At 40.1% G+C, this 21,692-nt stretch overlaps 1 long non-coding RNA gene across 3 annotated transcripts in view; it reads right to left on the bottom strand.

The window, feature by feature from the left end:
- The window catches only part of LOC123373868, a 153,958-nt gene that overhangs the window by 44,925 nt on the left and 87,341 nt on the right, over positions 1-21,692 (bottom strand). For 2 of the 3 annotated variants that reach the window (XR_006580904.1, XR_006580903.1), the window contains 2 exons: positions 19,501-19,583; positions 19,231-19,417 (listed from right to left, as the gene is read on the bottom strand). The exons of the other annotated variant lie outside the window; for it this stretch is intronic. This is a non-coding gene — a long non-coding RNA (uncharacterized LOC123373868). Of the gene's footprint in view, positions 1-19,230; positions 19,418-19,500; positions 19,584-21,692 lie in introns of those variants that run through there. 3 annotated transcript variants of the gene reach the window in all.

Below are 21,692 nucleotides of genomic sequence, written 5' to 3'. Positions count from 1 at the left end.
GTTCTGAATCTGGCCATTATTTTGATTCTCTTATTCATAAGAGATTCAAATTTGAGTTTTCAATTAATGACATTTAACAAAACTGTCTCTCTATGCAGTCTTCCAGTTCTCTGTACTGAAACTTTTTAATATTTGTTAATCACATACGCAATATTTAACCATGCTGAAAATGAGGTTTGTAAGACCTTTCAAATTCATAATAGATTAATCACTAGTATTAATCAAAGCCATCTATTACACATTCCACCACCCAGACAAATACATAACAAGGGAAGAAATATGAATAATGAGTTCATAAGTATTTGGATTAACTTTTTCTACTTGTGCTCAGAAAAGAATAATCACTGGACATTGGAACTTCAGTAGTTCCATTACCTCCAGTGAGGCTATGCATGTGCTTAGATTAAGGGATGTGCTTAAATACATTGCTGAATAAAACTGCATTGCCATCCCCCAAGTGTTCAAAAGTCATGAGGCAGGCCCAGAAAATCATGAGATGCTTACAACCAGTAAATATTGGGTTATTTTTATTTGCCTTCTGGTGCCAAGCCCTTCAGAATATTACTCAGGTCACATTTTCTAACTTTCCCCCACAACCATGAGAGCTAAAAAATTACTTTAAAAAAAGAAAGTTATATTTCTCATGTATTCACTGGACTCTAGAGGCTGTGGATTTAAGAAAAATATCAAATATTGCAAGACTTCTAAAAAAATAATAATAATAATCACACAAAGCTTTAGCACTGGAGTTAGAAAAGGGAAGAACTAGTGGGAGGAAGAACAGCTGAAGGAAGAGGAAGAGTCCATTTATTCTAGCCTGGTTGATGCCTGCACATACACTGAATTTTCTAGGTAGCCTAATTACACCTAAATTTTCCTTTGAAATTCCACACAGTAGGTTGCAATAAAATGTATTATTTTCTAAATGTTGATTTCATTGACATCCCTTCTACCCCCAAAAAAACATGAAACAAATCAACCTAAAAATACAATACACACCTTAAAACCAATAAAATATAATTGTTATTCAGTTTTCCCAGTTATGGAAACTAAAACCTTGGCAACACCATTTTCTAGAAAATAAAATTGGTTATACAACTTTCATTATAGGCTTTGCAAAAGCCATGAAAAATGGCATTAATACTTATCTTTGGGCAAAAATCTTTTCTATATGTATCTGTATAATGGTTAGTATAGTGAGATAAACTCTTCTTTGGTCAGGCCATGTGAGCAGCACAATGCACATGTTGCACAGGACCAACTGCTACAGGTATTCTTGAAGGCTTGGTTCTAAGGAGCTTGAGCCTCTCAGGGGACCTCTTACTCTGCTCTGGTTAGGTAGCCACTCTCTCCTAGGGCCCAGAGACCCTTCATACTTATCCAACTGATTTTTTTAGTCTTCATGAGAGGCCAGTGCCTATCTCCTCCTTCCTGGTATTCAGGGATGTTTCTGAGCAACATTGAAGCTATTGCACATGAAAGAATTGCCATGAAATCTGTGATAATACATGAGACCCTAAATCCCTGTGCAAGGATACAGGCTCAAGAGCAGGTGTCTTAGAACCAGATATCTCAGCTTTATGCCACACTCAGGTTCCCCTATGAAAGGGGAATCCCTAGCTGGCTGTTTAAGCTAACTCTCCATTACGTTGATGCTACTACAGCAGCACAAATGGAACACTGTAGCAACCATGATCTGGCCTAGGATGTGGACACAGTTTCTCCAGAGGAAGGCTACACACATTCTAAAATCATGCAATAATCTCATCCTCCACAATGCTGCTGAGGTAAAACTTTCTTAAAACAAAACCAGCATGGTTTCCTATTTTAATGGAAAAAGTAAATTTATTCCTGTTGCTTGGATTTGCAACTGAAAAGTCTGCACCACATACTCAGCTTAAGTTCTAAGAACATTAAAATGAATCGACTTGTTTGAGTGAAGCATATATTTTCTGTCTGCACTGGGGAAAAGATGAACATAAATATGCTGGTGTCAAACTACTGAATGAAAAGAGCTATACAAAGTAGTTAATCATAGTTACTGCCGTTGGTAAAGAGACTTGGTCAATTAAGTCTCTTGAAGTAGTCACAATGATGGGTCTGTAGTTCAAAAGAAAGTATAAACCTGCAGAGTTAATTATAGAATGTTAAAAACCTCTGTATATCTCCCAAATGGCACTTAACTATGCAAAACTGCAATAATTCAAGGCAGGTAATAAGTATGACTATCATATTCATATTCTTTTCTTTCCTATCCAATATTCCCAAACTGGGGTCCACCTAGGGAGATACCATTCATGTGTTTGTGTAGTTCCCTTGGCTTCAGTGGATTACATCCCAGGTAACAGAACACTTATTACATAATTTAATGCAACCCAATAGGACAGAGGTGGGCAAATTACGGCCCGCAGGCCACATCCGGCCCACAGGACTGTCCTGCCCGGTGCCTGAGCTCCTGGCCGGGGAAGCTAGCCCCCAGCCCCTCCCCTGCTGTCCCCCATCCCCCGCAGCCTCAGCGTGCCGCCAGCACTCTGGTCCGCTGCTCCTGCCAGGCAGCGCGGGCGACGTGACTGGCTCCAGCTGGGCAGCAGGGCTGCGAGCTCCTGCAGCATGGTAAGGGGGTGAGGAGCAGGGAGCGGCGATCAGGGGACAGGGAGCAGGGGGCAGTTGGATAGGTGTGGGAGTCCCAGGAGGCCTATCGGGGGCGGGGGTGTGGATAGGGGTCAGGGCAGTCAGGGGAGAGGGAATGGGGGGGTTAGATGGGGAGATCCTGAGGGTGGGGGTTCCTGGGGGTGTGATCAGGGGACAAGGAGTGGGGATGGTTGGATGGGTTGGGAGTTCTGAGGGGGGCAGTTAGGGGGCAGGAATTGGGAGGGGGTGGATAGGGGGTGGGAGCAAGGCTGTTTGGGGAGGCACAGCCTTCCCTACCTGGCCCTCCATATAGTTTTGCAACCCTGATGTGGCCCTTAGGCCAAAAAGTTTGCCCACCCCTGCAATAGGATATGCTATACAAAAGTGGTGAATGGTTCGGAGTTCAACAAGTTATTTTTTCATATTCTTAATCTGTTATTATGATAAAGTATACTCTGCTGAAAAATCAAATTGTTGATTATGTAGATATTACAATTGCTTCTTAAACATGATTCCTCAAGCTTTCACATGTTTGAGGTGAGAGAAAAAGGGGCCTGTATCTGCTATCATTATAAACCAGAATGAATTGAAAAAAAATATAGACATTATTGTGTACCATGTGTTGCGATGAATGGGTAGCAGTTAATAACTGAAGTATATTTTATATCTGCAAGGGGGGAAGACAAGATCTGAAGTATCTTTACAAGTATCTTGTTCAATGTCATTACAAAGTTAAATATCTTAGTTTTATATACAGCATTTATATGGCCCTTTTCATTCGGTAACAAAGTGCTTTGCAAAGAATTATAAATATCATTTCAGATAAACGGAAACTGATGCACAGAGGGGTTAAAAATCAGTGAGGATATTTACATGAGTAAGGATTCTGGGGCTGGGCCTGTAAGAATGGATGATCTGGAATACATACATACTTTCAAAAACAATGAGGAGTCGTTGTGGCACCTTAGAGAACAAATTTATTTGGGCATAAGCTTTCGTGGGCTAAAACCCACTTCATCAGATGCATGGAGTGAAAAATACGGGAGCTGACATCAGGAATCATAGCATTCAAAAACCAGTAGGAGAACACTTCAGTCTCTCTGGTCACTCAATAACAGACCTAAAAGTGGCAATTCTTCAACCAAAAAAACCTTCAAAAACAGACTCCAACTTGAAGCTGCAGGACTGAAATTAATTTGCAAACTTAATACTATCAGAATAGGCCTGAATAAAGACTGGGAGTGGTTGGGTCATTACAAAACCTAAACTTAATTTTCCCAATACTAATTTATCCCTGCTGTTACTCACACCTTCTTGTCAACTGTCTGTAATGGGCCACTCTCTTACCACTTATTTTTCCTCCCTTGGTATCCTGCTGTTAATTGATTTATCTCGTTAGACTGACCTCACACTTGGTAAAGCAACCCCCATCCTTTCATGTATTTATACCTGCTCCTGTATTTTTCACTCCATGCATCTGATGAAGTGGGTTCTAGTCCACGAAAGCTTATGCCCAAATAAATTTGTTAGTCTCTAAAGTGCCACAACGACTCCTTGTTGTTTTTGCTGATACAGACTAACACAGCTACCTCTCTGAAACCTGTCTACATACTTTCAGTGAGTGTTGGTGACATAGGCCATTTGATATGGGCACTGTCTCAAGATCTTAGGTTATTTATTTAGCCGGGTTAGCAGCATATTAAAAGTTTGCTTTAAAACAGGTTGTAGCTGGATATTTTTATTTCACAGTATTTCCAATAAATGAGAATAAAACATCCAAGAGTTTTAGAAAATAAAATAGCTATGAATAGTTTTGTTGGATTTAAAATTAATTGTTCCAGAAACTATATTGTAACTAGGTTGTATTGTCAAGATAAAGTTAACATCAATGATTAATTTGACCTGCAATTTCTCCAATTCATAAAGCACCTCATATGTGATTGTATATGAAGGTGCTTTTTTTAGAACTCAGTTATTTGTATATGATCTGTGTAGTCACATTATTACACTTTAGCTTATCATAGTGCAGCTACATATAATGAGCCTTTGTTCCATGTACATTATTTACTAAAGGAAGATTTTTCTTTCTTGCAGAATAGTTTTCACTGAGGAGACGGACTTGGCAAGAGCAGAGCTATCCATTCAATAATGAATATTTGTTATGATTTTGTCAGTTCTGTAGATGACTCCTACGAACTGACATTATGGACCAATTCAGTATCCTGCATTAGAAGACAGCAAAAAAAAATCAACAAGAAATTACTACTTAGCTTCCCCATCAACATGTTTAAAAAAATAAATATTCTTCCACAATCTACCATGCTTTCCACCAATTTTTTCCCCCAAAGAGAATAACTCCATGTATCTTTTAGGGGTTAGCAATGTAATATAGGCCTCCACTTAAATCAATGGGGTTACTCACATGCTTAAAATTAGGCATATATTTAGATTCCCTGCTGAAGTAGGGACTTAACTAGTAATTTAAGGAAAGAATGATCTCATAAATTTGACAAATCCAGCTCTAAACTATAGTGTTTAGCTGTTTAACCTACATCTACATGAACCATTACATTTCTGTTCATCTCTATATTTTATTAAAAAATAATCAGTTACTGAAATATTTATCTACATATCAAAGTAAAGCCTGCAAGTCAATTTGATTTGTCTTGCTTGCAAAGTACCTGAGACGATAACATGCCATATTTTCAAAACAGGTAGGCTTTTCATGATCTTATCTGGCAGTATCAAATCTTTGAACTGTTTAATAATGTAATTATGATTTTTGAACTTGCTAAGCTACTACAATATTTTAAAATTTAGCAAACATAGGTTTTCAGTTCCACAGACACCTGTGAAAACATTTGCTATGCCCAAGACAGAGAAATTGAAGAAACAGTTGAATCCTGCAAATAGAGAGACTATTTTTTTTAATTTATGCCATCCATGTACAATTTATGGTAAAATTCTTTTTTTCACTAATATTCTTTAATGAGGAAATTGAATAAGACTGATGCAGCTGGTGGTCAGATGCATGTACCAGAAATATAGTTAGAGTCTTTCTAGAAGGTACATCTTTGCCTTTGATAAATTAGGCATAAATGTCTGGTGCTCTTCAAAGATCCCCAATATTCAATTAACTATCTGTATTCTAAAAGAGCTGTATGCCTATTTAACACCTTCCAGACTAATGTTTTTCCCATTAGAAAATTCTGAAGACCCATCAGTGCATTCATCCAACCACTTATATTATATGTTTGGGGGGGGTTGCGGGGGAGAGGAAGGGGGTTCAAAAGGTATGTATTCTCACTTTTGAACCTATCATTCCACAAAAAGTCCTTGTTGCATGTTGACTTCCTGTTTCTTCCACCTAAAATTTATTTTCATTTGAATTCATTTGAACTATAAATGAAAGCTTTGGGGACACTTTCAAAACAAGGAAATGATAATAGTATGGGGGAAAGAATGCTGCTGAAGTATCTTTGGCATATCAATAGCATTATTGCCTCCTATGCTATTATCCTTTCCTTGTTTTAAAAGTTTTACTATTAAAAAGCTTTACTATTAAATTACATTTAATTACTAATGTATGCTCCCAGGCTGACACCACTAACCAGTCAGTATTTTTCATCATATTAGCAAAAATATATTGATCTCTTCCTTTCTGCCAACTGCCTATCTTTATGCTGAACAAATTTTCTTGCCTTAACAGCAGAATTTATTTACAAGCCTTTCATCAAGCAGCTCAGTGGAGGAGAAACTCTGACTTTTTTAAGGGACAAGGCTCAACATTACTATCATTTGGAAAATGGGACATTTCCCAATGTTGTTGAACATGAAACATGTGTGGTCCATTTATTTTCACAAAACTAAAGGGAAAAACAGTCTTGCTGGCAAACTTCCCATCTACTTAAAAGAGAAACAAGGCCAAATCCAAAGAGAAGGATGACAAATATAATCATATTAAAATACGTACAACGCAATCATCAGTAGTTATAATGATGTAGGGTACATAATGCACCTCTTATTTATTTATTAGAAGCAGAACTCCCCATTGATTTCAGGAAAATCAGGTAATGCATATCATCCTTCCTATTATCCTGATCTGAAACCAAGTGAAGTCAACAGGAGTGGTCCTAATAGAATATCATTGGCTATGTTACAGTACATGTGAAAGCATGTTGCATTACATATAGAATCAATTAATATAACCTAATTGTGGCATATTCATTGATCTGAGTTTGCTTTCACATGTATTTGCACTGCAGTGTTTCTATAGGTATGGGAGGATCATCCTACTCTCAAGACAAACAAAAGGCAACATAAAAAAAGACAAAATATGTAAACAAGAACAAAAAAGAATTTCAGACCTAATAATGCTATTAGTCCCCAGATGTTTTCATAATTTCATCAGTTATTTCTGCCTTCCCTGCAAAAAAATTCACAATTCTAGATATTTTAAAGATCTTGAACTTGTATATTGGTTGTATTTCTGAGATGTTGAGGTTGTGTCTGCGGCCAAATCTGGTTAAGGGATTATGTACCAGGTGGAGTCAGGAGACTGGGGTTCTATTGTTGACTCTGCCATAGATTTATTGACTTACTTTGCTCCCATCTTCTGTTTCTGAGAGCCCTGTGACTTCACTGAAAACACTGGAGACATTATTGCTTATTAACATGGTCAGTCCTGGGCCAAAAAGTAGTATATTGACTCTCATATATAATGGTCGTAGTGTTGGGGTAACTACATCTTTGACCCTCTTCATGGTCTGCTCAAGGAATGCCCTTTCAGGTCTCAGGCCTCTAGCCATCGCCTGTTGCTAGGTAGGGATCTGAACCTTTCTCCTTCCTGACCAGGGGTTTAAATGTACAACCCTATTTTACTTCACTGAATTTATCCCAGCAGGTCTAGCCAAGACTCCAGCCCATGCTATGCTTTCTCTCTAAGAGATATGACCAATGTATGCCAGTGGTTACCAGTAAACCAAACACTCACTCTTCCAGAGCAGAGCACATGTATTTAATGACTAAAGCATACAGAGAAAACATAAAACAAAAAGCTGTAAATTCATATTTAAGCTTATCAACGGTCCCCCCCAACTGTTCTCCTGGGAGTCCCTAATAGGTTCCAGAGTCTTCTAAACCAGTCTCTAAGGGCTTCCCTCTCTTGGTTAGCAGGTCATGTTAATCTGTAGCCCACAAAGCCCTTTCTGTCAGTTCAAACTCAGCCATTGTACCCCAAAATCCAGGCTTTGTTCCCAGGCCTCCTGAAACTGATAAAGCCAGTTGCTGCTGTGATGGGTTGGATCAACTGATGGGAACTGCCAACTGATGTGCCAAGACTACTACTTCCCCTGCTTTCCCTGCCAGCTTGGGACTCCAGCACCCTGTCTTGTTGAGTCAGACATGCCAGTCTGCTCCAACACAGACCCAGGGTCTGAAACACATGCCCCAAAGTTGCAGACTTAACTGAAAGCAACTTACAGAAGTGTTCCTGTCTTTAACACTCAGATGCTCAACTCTCAGTGGGGTCCAAACCCCTAAATAAATCCGTTTTACCTTGTATAAAGCTTACACAGGGTAAACTCATAAATTTTTCACCCCCTATAACACTGATAGAGAGATATGCACAGCTGTTCTCCTCCCCCCCCCCAGATATTAATACATACTCTGGGTTAATTAATAAGTAAAAGTGATTTTATTAAATACAGAAAGTAGAATTTAAGTGGTTCCAAATAGTAACAGACAGAACAAAGTGAATTACCAAGTAAAATAAAATAAAACACGCAAATCTAAGTCTAATACAGTAATAAAACTGAATACAGATAAAATCTCACCCTCAGAGATATTTCAATAAGTTTCTTTCACAGACTGGACGCCTTCCTAGTCTGGGCACAATCCTTTCCCCTGGTACAGCCCTTGTTCCAGCTCAAGTGGTTGCTACGGGATTTCTCCCGCATAAGGCGGGAATCCTTTGTCCCTCTGGGTTCCCTCCTTTCCCTCTTCTGAGTGGAAAAGCACCAGGTTAAAGATGGATTCCAGTTCAGGTGACATGATCACATGTCATTGTAAGACTTCATTACCCACTTGCCAACACACACACATATACAGGAAGACTCATAAGTAAAACAGAGCCATCTACAGACAATTGTCCTGGTTAATGGGAGCCATCAAGATTCCAAACCATCATTAATGGCCCACACTTTGCATAATTACGATAGGCCCTCAGATATTTTATATTTCTAGTTTCAGATGCAAGAGTGATACATTTATACAAATAGGATGACCACACTCAGTAAATTATAAGCTTGTAATGATACCTTACAAGAGACCTTTTGCATGAAGCATATTCCAGTTACATTATATTTATACTCATCAGCAAACTTTAATAAAATAATATAGAGTGCAATGTCACAGCTGCCCCAGGGAGTAAGGCTTCACTTGCTAGGCAACTACAAAACCACTCTGCAAACATGAGGGATAGAAACAAACTTTTTTCCCCACTATTTAAATGAAAGCTGAGTTTTTTACATAACTCAAACGCTCTCAAGAGGCAGCCGTACATGAAAAACACCAAATAAGAGATAAAATTGTGAGATTTGACCACACACATTCCAAAGCTGAGTGTCTGGAAGCAAATGGGAGAGACAGATATATTCACAGTGGAGAAATGGTGAGAAGGTTTTGGCAGGACAGCAGCAGGAGCTGGAGAAAGGTAAGGGGGAGATTTTCAAGATAACCTAATTTAATTTTAAGAAGCTAAATTATTCATCGTAGGGATGATATGAGCATCAAAGAGGAGGAGAGGCCTTTGAAAGGAGAGGAAATACTAGGCTTCACAGGGCAGGAAGGGAAGGAATGGTCACTTGAGGAGACCATGTTGGTTATAGGCATATGAAAGGTGATTTTGTAGGGTAACACCAAATCAGAGCATGGGTATTTGTTGACTAACCACACGGGTACTGATAAACAGCCAGACAGTCTGTATACAAATCTTTGTGTGATGGCTAAAGGTCATTAGTGAACAGACTAATCATATAATATGGAAAATCCCTATACCAAATACCCACACAGTCGTGGATCAGTAACTACAGCATTCCTGTGCTCTAGCTGGCTGAGCACACTACATTTCAATATAATATTATTTGTATCTGTAGCTAAAGAATAGTTAGGATTGTAGACCTTCAACATTCACTTCTGTAATCTGGTCAGAATGTTGTTATAGTTCTAGTGAATATAGCAATCAGTCAAATAAAACTGAAGTCTACTCATTGATATTTTAGTCATCCTGGCATGTCTTCATTTTCTTTCTGCAAGGCTGCAAAGGGCATTGCCTTTTCTTCAAATACATAATAGCACTTGGTTGATGGACATTCGGTGCATCAACCATTTAAGTGCTGACATGATTGATGGGAATCTCTTTATTTGTCTATAACCACCTATGGCTGAATACTTTATGTAAAAAATACTTTACACACCAAAGGTTGTCATTCTAGGGATTTTGAACACGTCAAGAGATCATGACCCTTCCCTTCTCAATTTGTTGAATGGGAGAGACATCCCAGAAAGTCCTGGTATGGAAAAGACTGTGAACAACTGCTTTGCACAGCATTTCTGAAACTGAAATAATATCCACCAGTTTATAAGACCCCACTCCCAAATATTGTCATAGTATAGAGCTTCACATTAAGATTGTATGAATACATGATAACCTTCTGTGCAATCAAGCTTAACCAGGGTTTGTTGGAGCAGGGCAGTGGGTGAAGTGTTGATAAATTCATCAAGCTTGAGTTTAGATGGGCTTTCATACAATGTTTATGCTGGTGGAGAGTACAAGGTTAAAGAAGCCTGGAACAGTCATGAGAAAAATAGGACTGCTAAAGATAGATCAAAATTACTATGGAAAAGATCAAAATAGCTTAACATATATTAGTAATGGTCCTGTATAGCTGACAGCAGCAGGAGATGGAGGGTCAACAGAGGTATATGGAGAGTGAATAATAAAGTGAGATGAGAAGGAAAAATGCATAGGGGAGAGTACAGAACTAAGGGGAATTAAAATTTAAAAAGTTTAGAAAGGTCCAGGGAGGGAAGGAGATGAAAGAGTTGTCAGAATGTCTGTCAGAAAATTAATGAAACCAAGGCAGAAGTAAAAGAAGTTCAACAGTGGACTTGGAGAGGTCATTTATGCCCTAGTTTATTCAGTTCAAAAGGTGAGCATGCTTTGAGGGACTTCATTATTCCAGCTTCTCAAAGGGGCTCATGGTTTGCTGAATACAGCTGCAGAACTGTACATACAGACCCATGAACCTAATAAAATCATTTGTGGTGCTTATAAAGCTTTTGCTTCACATTCTGTGCTACTCACTAGAATAAACACACATTAAATCTTAATCTCCAAAAGGCAGTGTTACGGGAAAAAGTCACTGAATATTGCAGAGTGGTATGAAAGGAAAGTACTCTCCAATAAACATGTGTGCATGGGTTTGGTGCAAAGTCCTGTAGTGCATAAACATGATGTCACAAAGACCTTCAGTACTATATAGAGAGACTGAGGTTTTCCATTGAGAAATATCTTTAACAAAATACTTCTTTAGGAAGGCTGCCTGGTGTGGAGAAATCATGTGTGGGACTAATTCATTGGAGAGATTGCTTAGAAGTAATTCGACCTTGCCACTATATTGCCCCTCAGTGTAGATAAGGTCAGCAAGAGCCCAAGTAATCCACCAGAAAAGAACAGATGAGCCTCTGTAAACCTGGCAGCAGCTTGATTTTGTTCTTCTCTTGAGAGTGAGAGAGATGTGTTAGGATTTAACATGCAGCCTGTTTTATTAGTTCCTGGAAGGAACGCCAACAGTGCTTTAACTCCCTTTTGTAAAAATGTTTTAAATGCTCAGTGATTCTGAATTACTTTGTTAGTCACTTTATCCCTGAGGTAACAGGGGAATAGCCCTCCTGTTTACAGAAAGATAGTAAAATAGCATTTGTTTTTCAACTACTCAAGGTTACAACCTCTCCGTAACCTAATGAAGAACATTTTTGTCATTTGAATTTCTCTTTTAACTTACAATACATTAACCTTTGCCATTAAGTATTGCTGTATGCCATTCCTTTAGCAAATTTTCTCTAAGAAAAAGCTTACAAAATGTGAAATCGCCGATAGAATTGGGCTAAAACTAAAAACCACCTCACTACCACTTCTACAAGAAAAATGTTGCAGATGATACAACATGCCTAAGCACACACACTGTGATACACCCCAGAATAGCAATCCAAAAACCCAAAGCAAGACATGCAGGTAGGTTGTCAATTAAAACCATGTAATAACCATGAACTGGTTAAGTCAGCAGAAGTCTGAACAAAACATAATAGTCCCAACAGAAGATATGTAGGTCAGGCCCTGAGTAGCTGCGCACACCCAATGCTATTCATGCACATATACACAGCCTTAAACAGGAACACTGAGTTCAGGGACCAGGAACCAAAAACAGAAGCTGGAAAAAGGAAGGCAGCACAAGCACATGCACGTGCCCCCTTTATAATTTCCTTCCCTTCTCCCCACAAGTTCATTGGTACGTGCCCAGCGACACCAGGTGATCTCAAGGAACTCAAGAGATGGATGCTCTTGCTGTGGATCAACTTTCCCAGTTGGCCACATATCATCATATGCAGAAAGAGTGCTCTCTTCCCTATGTGTTCCCCTTTCAGTAGGCAGTATATCTTGCTGGTTAACAATACATTCTCCTTGTGGTAAATGCACCCGCTATGCTCCATATCCTGCAGCCCACAAGAGCACACCACAAGCTTTGAAAAGGCCTCCAGACCCTCAGCTAATGTATACTGTTTGTCCAGGATTGAACATCTGGAGTCTTGCATGGATACTCTGGTTGAAACTCGTGTATTTATAGACACATCAGTCAGCTTCAAGAACACCAAAAAGGGGTTGGATGAAATTTTTCTCATCAGCTTAGTCCTCACAGGTCAACTGAAGAGCTGATAGAATGAGGTTTCTCCAATACTTCCATGTGTACTCCAAATATCATATAAAGCAGGGGTCGGCAACCTACGGCACGCATGTCAAAGGTGGCATGTGAGCTGATTTTTTATGGCACGCAGCGGCGGGCTGAGTGGCTCAGACCACCGCTGCTCTGGGAACCCCAGACTGGCAGTGGGCTGAGCAGGCCGGTGGCTGAGACCCCGGCTGGCAGGAACTGGCGGCCAGAACCCCAGAGTGGCAGCGGGCTGAGCTGCTCAGACCGCTGCCAGCCTGGGGTTCCATTCACTCAGCTGGTGGCTGGCTGAGCGGGGTAGGCAGTGGGCCGAGTCGCTCAGTCCACTGCCAGTCTGGCGTGCCGACAGCACTCAGCAGGGTGGCGGCAGCACTCAGCCTGCTGCCGGTCTGGAGTTCCGGCTGCCGACCCCTCTCAGCCTCCTGCCAGCCTGGGTGAGCAGAACCCCAGGCTGGTAGCGGGCTGAGGGGGACCGGCAGCCGGGATCCCAGCTGGCAGGAGCTGGCGGACAGAACCGCAGACCGGCAGCGGGCTGAGCGGCTCAACACACTGCCGGTTTGGGGTCCCAGCCACCAGCCCTGCTCAGCCCAGACCGGCAGCAGGCTGAGCAGGGCCTGGGAGTCTTGTCTGGGGTTCCAGCCACCAGCCCTGCTCAGCCCACTGCTGGTCTGGGGTCCAGCTGCTGGCCCTGCTCAGCCCGCTGCCGGTCTGGGGTTCCATTCACTGAGCTGGCAGCGGGCTGAGTGGGGCCGGTGGCCGGGGCCTCAGACCAGCAGTGGGCTGAGTGGCGCAGTCTGCTGCTGGTCTGGGGTCCCGGCCGCTGGCACTACTCAGCCGCTGCCAGCCTGGGGTTCTATTCACCCAGACTGGCAGCGGGCTGAGCAGGGCTGGTGGCTGGAACCCCAGGCAAGGATCCCAGGCAAGGATCCCACTAAATTGATAAGATCTGCATTTTAATTTTATTTTAAATGAAGCTTCTTAAATGTTTTAAAAACCTTATTTATTTTAAATACAGCAATAGTTTATTTATATAACAGGGGTCGGCAACCTTTCAGAAGTGGTGTGCCGAGTCTTCATTTATTCACTCTAATTTAAGGTTTTGCGTGCCAAAAATACATTTTAATGTTTTAGAAGGTCTCTTTCTATATGTCTATAATATATAACTAAACTATTGTTGTATGTAAAATAAATAAGTTTTTTAAAATGTTTAAGAAGCTTCATTTAAAATTAAATTAAAATGCAGAGCCCGCCAGACCGGTGCCACTGAAAATCAGCTCACGTGCCACATTCGGCACACGTGCCATAGGTTGCCTACCCCTTTTATATAATATAGATGTAGAGAGAGACCTTCTACAAACATTAAAATGTATTACTGGCACACAAAACCTTAAATTACAGTGAACTTGGCACACCACTTCTGAAAGGTTGCCGACCCTGATATAAAGCATGACAATGCAGTAGGGAAGAGTATATCTTGATGTTCCTCCAGTGGCAAGCTACATGCTTCTTCAGAGTCCCATAAAGTTTCTTCACTATCCCATTTCCTTGGGGATGGTACACAGCAGATTTATATTGTACTGTACCAATACTCATCAGAAAGCCTTCAAACATTCTTCATAAAAAAGATGTCTCATTATCTGAAACAAGGATCTCTGGTAGGCCACACAACAAATAAAGGAGTTAGACAATAATGAGCTCCTTTGAGGTGCCGTGTGAAATTATGAATGCAAAAGTGTGTCTAATAATCAATGGTGTGTAGCCACATAGTGCATTGAGGGGCCACTAATATCCACTACAATTTTCTGCCATGGTACATCTACAACTACTGATTTCAAAAGGAACTAAATAACCAGTAGTTCTATGCATTGTGCAGACTGAGAAAGCCTTCAGGCAATGTTCAGTGTCAGAGTGCAGCCTTGGCCACCAACTGCAACTATGCAGAAGTTTCTTCATCTTCACTACTCATAAATGTCCTTCATGAGCCACATCCAGGACTGCTTGTGACAGTGCTATTGGAATGATCAGCAAGGCTCTGCTGCATAAGATATGTCAAATAGTACATCTTCACCATGAGCTCAGAATGATTTTTGTAGAATGTAGACAGTTTTCTAAATGACTAGGTACATCCAACCCACTGGGATAGCACATATCCCGATGCACACTTCAGCATTTTAAAGAGTGTCAGCAGTGGTGTCAAATATTATCCAGGAGCTGGGAGATCACCCTCTGAAATACCTCAGGAGCACAAACTAAGCCAAAAGGGAGTTGCTGGTAGCAGTTCCTACAAAGTGGCAGGCAGAAAGTCAGCAACAGCTGTGAATTTTCAGTCACAGGTATTTGCCAATAACTAGATTGGTAGTCCAACACAGAGAAAATCCACGATCCGCTTACCCAGCAAGTCATCTCTTCAAAGGTTAGCAATTGAAAGTGCTCACATTTCACATATTTATTAAGTGCCCTAAAATCTGTGCAGGATCAAATATGAATGAAATGGGAACAGGAACACTGAATCCAGGAAACAAATCAGGCGTGGGAACAGGAAGCTGGAAGGCAACACACACACAAATTGATCTTCACAGGTAACAGGAGAATATCCCTCCTGTTTACAGAAAGACCACATAGTATAAGACAAGAATAGTATGTCTTTTTCAGCTAATCAAGGTAACAACCTCTGTATAACCCAATGAAGAACATTTTTGTCAACTATCATTTGAATTTTTCTCTTACATACATTTTTAACCTTCGCCATTAAATATCGATGTAATAAAAGGTTCTGTATGCGTTCCTTTACCAATTTCTCTCCAAGGAGAAGAAAACTTACATAATTTGAAAGCACAGATGGGGTGGGGGGAGAGATATTTGTTTTAAGTTTTAGCCCAATTCTCACTTTAAGTTCCACAAGGAATATTTTGCAGATGTTACAGTATATGTAAGTGCACATATTTATAAAGGTACATCTGTGTGTGTGTATATATATATATATTTTTAATTATAAACATTTATCCCTCTTTGAAGAAGTAATACATGAAATAAAATGAGATTATTCAACACAAAGAAGTGCCAAGAAATACTACACATTGGAAATGAGAATAAATTTCTAAATAGAAAACTGCAAATAAAGACACTTCATTTACTCTTACAATACCACTTTTGGTAAAATAAAACATGTTTTGGCTGTGAAGAGAACCAATTTGAATATTTCATAAAAGACAAGGGGCATATTTTCAGTTTACTGCATAGAGGATTACATGCACCAATTTTATTAATGTTAATGGGAGTTTCATGGCAAGTCCTCTACTACCAGGTTGAAAATTTGTTCCTAATTACAGAATAAGAACACTAGACAATTTTGCAAGTTTCTTCAGAGGTGCAAAATTATCTTGACCTGAAACAATTAAGAAGTTCTGCAAATTAGATAAGAGTGTTTAAATATATACTTAATATACAATGTTCTAAATGTCTTGGGGGCTTTCCAGTTGTGTAATGTTCTCTTATAATTCCTCAACAGTTCTATCAAAAGGTATTTTTCTGTAATAATCGGAGCCTGACTTATTACTTATGACCTTTTTAAACAAAATTCTCAATGACATGTCTTTAAACAGTGCTAGGGGAATGCTTTGTAAATTCATTTTAGTACATAGATAAAAAATGAAACATCTAAATGCAGCATAATGTATTTCAGCAATTTTGAGAGTATTAGATACACACAATTCAAATATGCTAAATAGTCTTTTCACCTATGAAAAGGATTTGGAAGCTACTGTAAGGTTGTCAATGTAGGGGGAGAATTGATCATATACAACCATTAAACAATGGGATTAAACAAATTTTGGACCAACAGATGTCTGTGGGATTAAGGAATGTAGTTATTATACAGAAAAATATTATTGTAAACCAAATGGATATTTTGGGATTGAAAGAAAAGCAAGTACAAGGCGCTAAATCATGTTCTGGCACCAAACCAACAGAGCCAGGATGAGTACCGACACCAGAAGGGAGTTCTCTCTACAAATGATTTGCTGGCAAAGGGTGCAATTCTACACAGCAGGTCATTGTCAAGATCTCAGAGATGAATTTTTCTTCTCCTTTGCGCAGAAGTATACAGTGACCAGCTGCTGACAGCACACCCTAGTCAGCTGGTAGGGGGCTAATCTACCTTGAAGACTATAGAGATGATGCTTGCTTATGTTTATATAGGAATTTGTTGAAATGTAAGTAGGCCCGAAAATCTATTTTCTAAAAGTAAGCTTGACAATAGTTAAGCGAGGCCTAGTAAAATGTGAGTAAAGTGAGACAATTCAGAGGTAAATTAGAGATAAATAAAGCATAACCCCAAGTCATGTTGTAAACATGTTTGGTCCTTACTGTTTTTTACAAAGTGTTTTAGATAAAGTGTTAATGTTTTGGAAAATGCTATCTATACTGATAGTTATTGGTATGGCATTTACACAGATAAGACAATGTTTACTATTAACTAGCCAACGAGAAAGTACAATCTAGTTATGGTAGAGCAAATATAGATATGGTAAAAGATGGATTTAAATATTAATTAAGGGGATTATAATTGGATTAGACAAAGGGTAGCATGCTAATTTTGGAGTAGGTGCCCATCCACCATCAAGATACCATTAGTAAAAGGATTATACCCATTCTCCTCATTTAGGGACTGATCACCCATAAATGGATCATTTCATCTTAGAATGTGAGCATCAGTGCAGTGTATGGTTATATTGTAATGCCGGTTTGCTTAACTATTTTATACCAAATAAAGGCTAATTTTCATAACTGATTGAGTCATCTAGTCCTCCACTAAATTAAATTATCTGTAACAGCTCTGCAGCGTTGAAGCTTAAAAAATTCAGTTTGGTTTTATTCTTTTATTTTTAAAATTACTAATTAGGAACACAAACAAAATGTTACAACCTCCTTTCGGAGAGGCCCATGTCCCCTCACTTATTTACATCTGTATTAGCGCCATAAATTGCTTTTAGGAAAACCTCTCTATTCACCTGTACATAGCAGTCCAATGTTGAAATGCCATTAAAACCACATCCTATGCTATTTTATCCTTTTGACACTCATGACCCTAATTCATTTCTGATACAATGCCACTGACTTCAGTGGAGTTATAACAGAGATGAATTTGATCCAGTTCCTTTATCCCACTCTCCACATTAGAAAACACTAGTCATGCTACTCTGTATATCTCTTGTTATCTGGATGCCCTACAGTTTGAGAAGGCAGATAATAAGGCACTGCTAACATTAATGTTGGTGTATAATTCTAACTCAAGAGGGTACAGCAAAAGAAGCCTTGGGCACTGCTCCTGGATAAAAATTATAGCTGCTCATCTTGCTATATAGTCATAGCATAAGGGCGGGAACTACTGAAAATTCTGCTGATGCAATTGTTTGAGAGAGACTTATTTTCAGCCAGGCACTTGTCTCTGCCAACTGATTTTTTTCTTCTGGAAGAGTCCTTATTAAAGTGCAGGCCCTGAGATTGGAATCATGCAAGACCCCACTCTCATTTGATTTCTTTAGACAACATTGTTGTAAACAATCCTTTACACTCATTTGTGCCTCAAACAGAAAGGATGATGCTGCAAGTTGCAGGCTCTTTCTGTTGCAGTGACTTTTGCTTAATTTTGTGTCTCCACTTCTCTATTAGTCAGAGAAATTGGGGCATGAATTGTACCTTTCCCCTTTTCTATGAGTTGTCTTAAATGAATTATTTTCCCCCATTGCATCATGTGGTGGTTGAGGGGTGTCTGGCAAAGTGCTGAAAGCCAGGTAATTTTAAAATGGGGGGAAAAAATCAAAACTATGTTCATGATGCTTGACAGTCTACCTCAGTGGATTAATAATAACCTTTTGATGTTTTTAGTGTTCTAAATATTTGATTGAATACTATTGTGGATTTTCACTGTTTGTTCAAGCTTATACACATTGCCATTATTCTACTCCTTTAAACAAAGTTAATATACATTTATCTTTAATTTTTATCTTATATTCTAGACTATCATACTTGATTAAGATGTTGCTTTAAAAAACATTTTAATTTTAAAATTGCCAGGCTGCTTGCACTTTGAAAGACCCCCATTCCCCTCCACAATCACCTCCTGTAAGTAAATGGGGTTCCCATGCTACATCACACAGACACTACACACATTAGGCCATCATGCTATGACAGAATGAATGATCACAAGGATCATGGTAGTCACTAGTAACACATCCCCACTCTGTACAGTCAGTCTGGTACAGACATTTGAAAGAGCTCACATCTTTACACATATTCCCTACAAGAAAAGGTTAGATTTATTTTTCAAGACACATCCTAAAAGATGTGTGCAGCCTAAACTCCTACTTCAGGCCATTGAAAGTTGAGAATGCAGCAGAATTGAGGAGAGTACATAAAAAGAGATGTCTGCTTACTGTAATGGGATGTTTTTCAACACTTAAACATTAAAGGCTCAATTGGGTATACGATGCCATAGGCCAGCAAGCCACAGTGGCTCAGTGATAGCTCAGGTAAACTTTCTGCCTGACTCTGCTACAAAGCCTCATGGAGCCTCAGGGATTGCTGGGAGAAATCAGGCTGTGGAACATTCCTTTCCAAGAGTGCAGCGTTTGCTACCTTTGAACTGGTGACACCCTGGGTTGCAGAGTGGGATATGCAGGCCTGTGGCCATGTTCCAATCCCCGCCTCTTCAGAAGCCAGATCCAAGGTCACTCTGAGCCCATCCCATACCATGCATAAAGACTGATAGTATCCAGCTCCTGTACAGAATAACAAGGGGAAAACGAGACAAGGGTCATCAGCTTTCTTCCACTCCCTTGCTTAAAATCTTTATTGGCCTTACCTTGCAATTTAGGTGAAATGTGTACATTTAACTACTGCATGTGCCAGGAGTATTGGATCACAGAGAGTGGACTGGGCAATCATCTGCAAAATCATATGGAAAACTATATGAAATGGGGTAAATGGAGATGTTACAAATCCCTTTCAATAGACACCCTTCAACTTTGCAATCAATTTCGTGTTTAAACATCTCTCTCAAAAATTTTAAGTATAGCGAAGTAGCTCCCCTGAGGTAATAGAAAAACATATATAGTATATAAGGTTTATTGAAAATCAATGCACTCTTTGTGCAGCATTTATAATGTTCTTCAGATATATAGGAGGTGGACAAAGTGGCTTAACAATCAGTGACAACTCCGAATAGAGTTCATTTGTTGCTCATTGCATTAATATATACTAGCAAATTTTTATTCAAAATGTAAATCCACCAGTGGAGATAAGCCCAGGTAGAGGCATGAGAGTATTTTGCTATTATTTGACCCTTCCTAACAAATTAAAACAACAATATTTTAAGAAGCAGGGCTCAAGGGAAATGGTTCCTCCAGAAATAATGTTGTAAAAATCAGAAAGCAGTGATTGGCACCCTATGACCTTTTGCGGTTGTGTCACCCCTGCTCTGCAACCTTGGGTGCCTTACAATGCCTTGTAGTTTCCATCTGGGCCGCTCACAAGCAACCTTTCTGAGCATGCAAGTCACACCCTGAATGTCTGTGTATAGCTGAAGCTTGCCAGCACATACGGCTTCCACTAACCTTGGTTACCACATGTAGGGCAACACCCCCTGCCCCTGGCAAAACACACTCCAATTTCCAGATTTATCCTCCAAAATGTGTATTCTGTACTGCACTGGCCAGCCTTCTCCTGAACAGTTCAGATAACAAATGTCTATTGCCCCAGAAGGGAACAATATACAACAACTTGCCACCTTAAATGGAGTTACCTGCACAGTTTGCAACACTGAATTAATTTTGATTAAAGAACAGAAAAAGTTTATTCAATTCCAAGGATTAATGCATTAAAGTCAGAAATGGTTACAAGAAAAGCAAAGATAAAACACTTCCTAATATTAAAACTTTACCAACTAGGCTTGGTTTAAGGTAAAATTCTTACCACATTCTTCCAACTGCATTACTGACTAATCTTCAGGTCAGTAATCCTCCCAAAGTCAAAGAGCTTGATTTCTTTGCCTTCTTAGGGTATGTCTACACTACCAGATTAGTTCGATTTAACGTAATTCGAATTTGTGGAATCAACCTTACAAAGTCGAATTTGTGTGTCCACACTAAGGACACTAATTCGACTTTGTGAGTCCACACTAACGGGGCAAGTGTCGACATTGGAAGCGGTGCACTGTGGAAAGCTATCCCACAGTTCCCGCAGTCCCCGCTGCCCATTTGAATTCTGGGATTTCCCCACAATGCATGCTGGGGGGAAAAATGTGTCGAGGGTGGTCTTGGGTAACTGTCATCATTCAACGTGCTTTCGGACGTCTCAAGGGGAGATGGAGGAGCTTATTGATTCGCTCGGATCTCAGCTAAACCAATATCCCCATTGTTATTGCAGCTTGCTGTGTGCTCCACAATCTCTGTGAGAGCAAGGGGGAGACCTTTATGGCGGGATGGGAGGTTGAAGCAAATCGCCTTGCTGCTGATTATGCTCAGCCAGACAGCCGTGCAATTAGAAGAGCCCAGCGGGAAGCGCTGTGCATCCGGGAGGCTTTGAAAGCTAGGTTCCTCAGGGAGCAGGGTAACCTGTGACTGTTCAGTTTCTTTACAGAGAAGCTGAACCTGCCCCTGCTTCAGTTACTGTTGACTTTCTTCTGCGGTTACATACCCCGTTCACCACGTTTCCCCCCTTCCAACACACGTTTAAAAATAAAGTTAATGGAACATTGTTAATTAACAATGTTTTCTTTATTAATGAATTCGCGTTAAAGGGTTGAAACAGGGACGCAGACTGTGGTGGGTAGGGTGTGCAGTGATGTTAACACCACTTCTACACTCGAGGAATGATAGGCTCCTGCTCCTAGAGCGATCTGCAGTGCCGGACTGGTTGTTTCAACGGAGCCTGCCATCCCTCCTTTTCGGGACTCTGTGTGCGGGGGCTATGTGACCTTGTGGCGGGGGAGGACGGTTACAGATTCCCCTGCTGCGTGGCTCTGTGGTCCGGGACAAGGACCGCTACATAAGTTCT

This window comes from Mauremys mutica, chromosome 7 (genome assembly GCF_020497125.1).
Source record: "Mauremys mutica isolate MM-2020 ecotype Southern chromosome 7, ASM2049712v1, whole genome shotgun sequence".
Taxonomy (NCBI): Eukaryota; Metazoa; Chordata; order Testudines; family Geoemydidae; genus Mauremys; species Mauremys mutica.
This window is presented reverse-complemented; position numbering and strand designations above follow the sequence as displayed.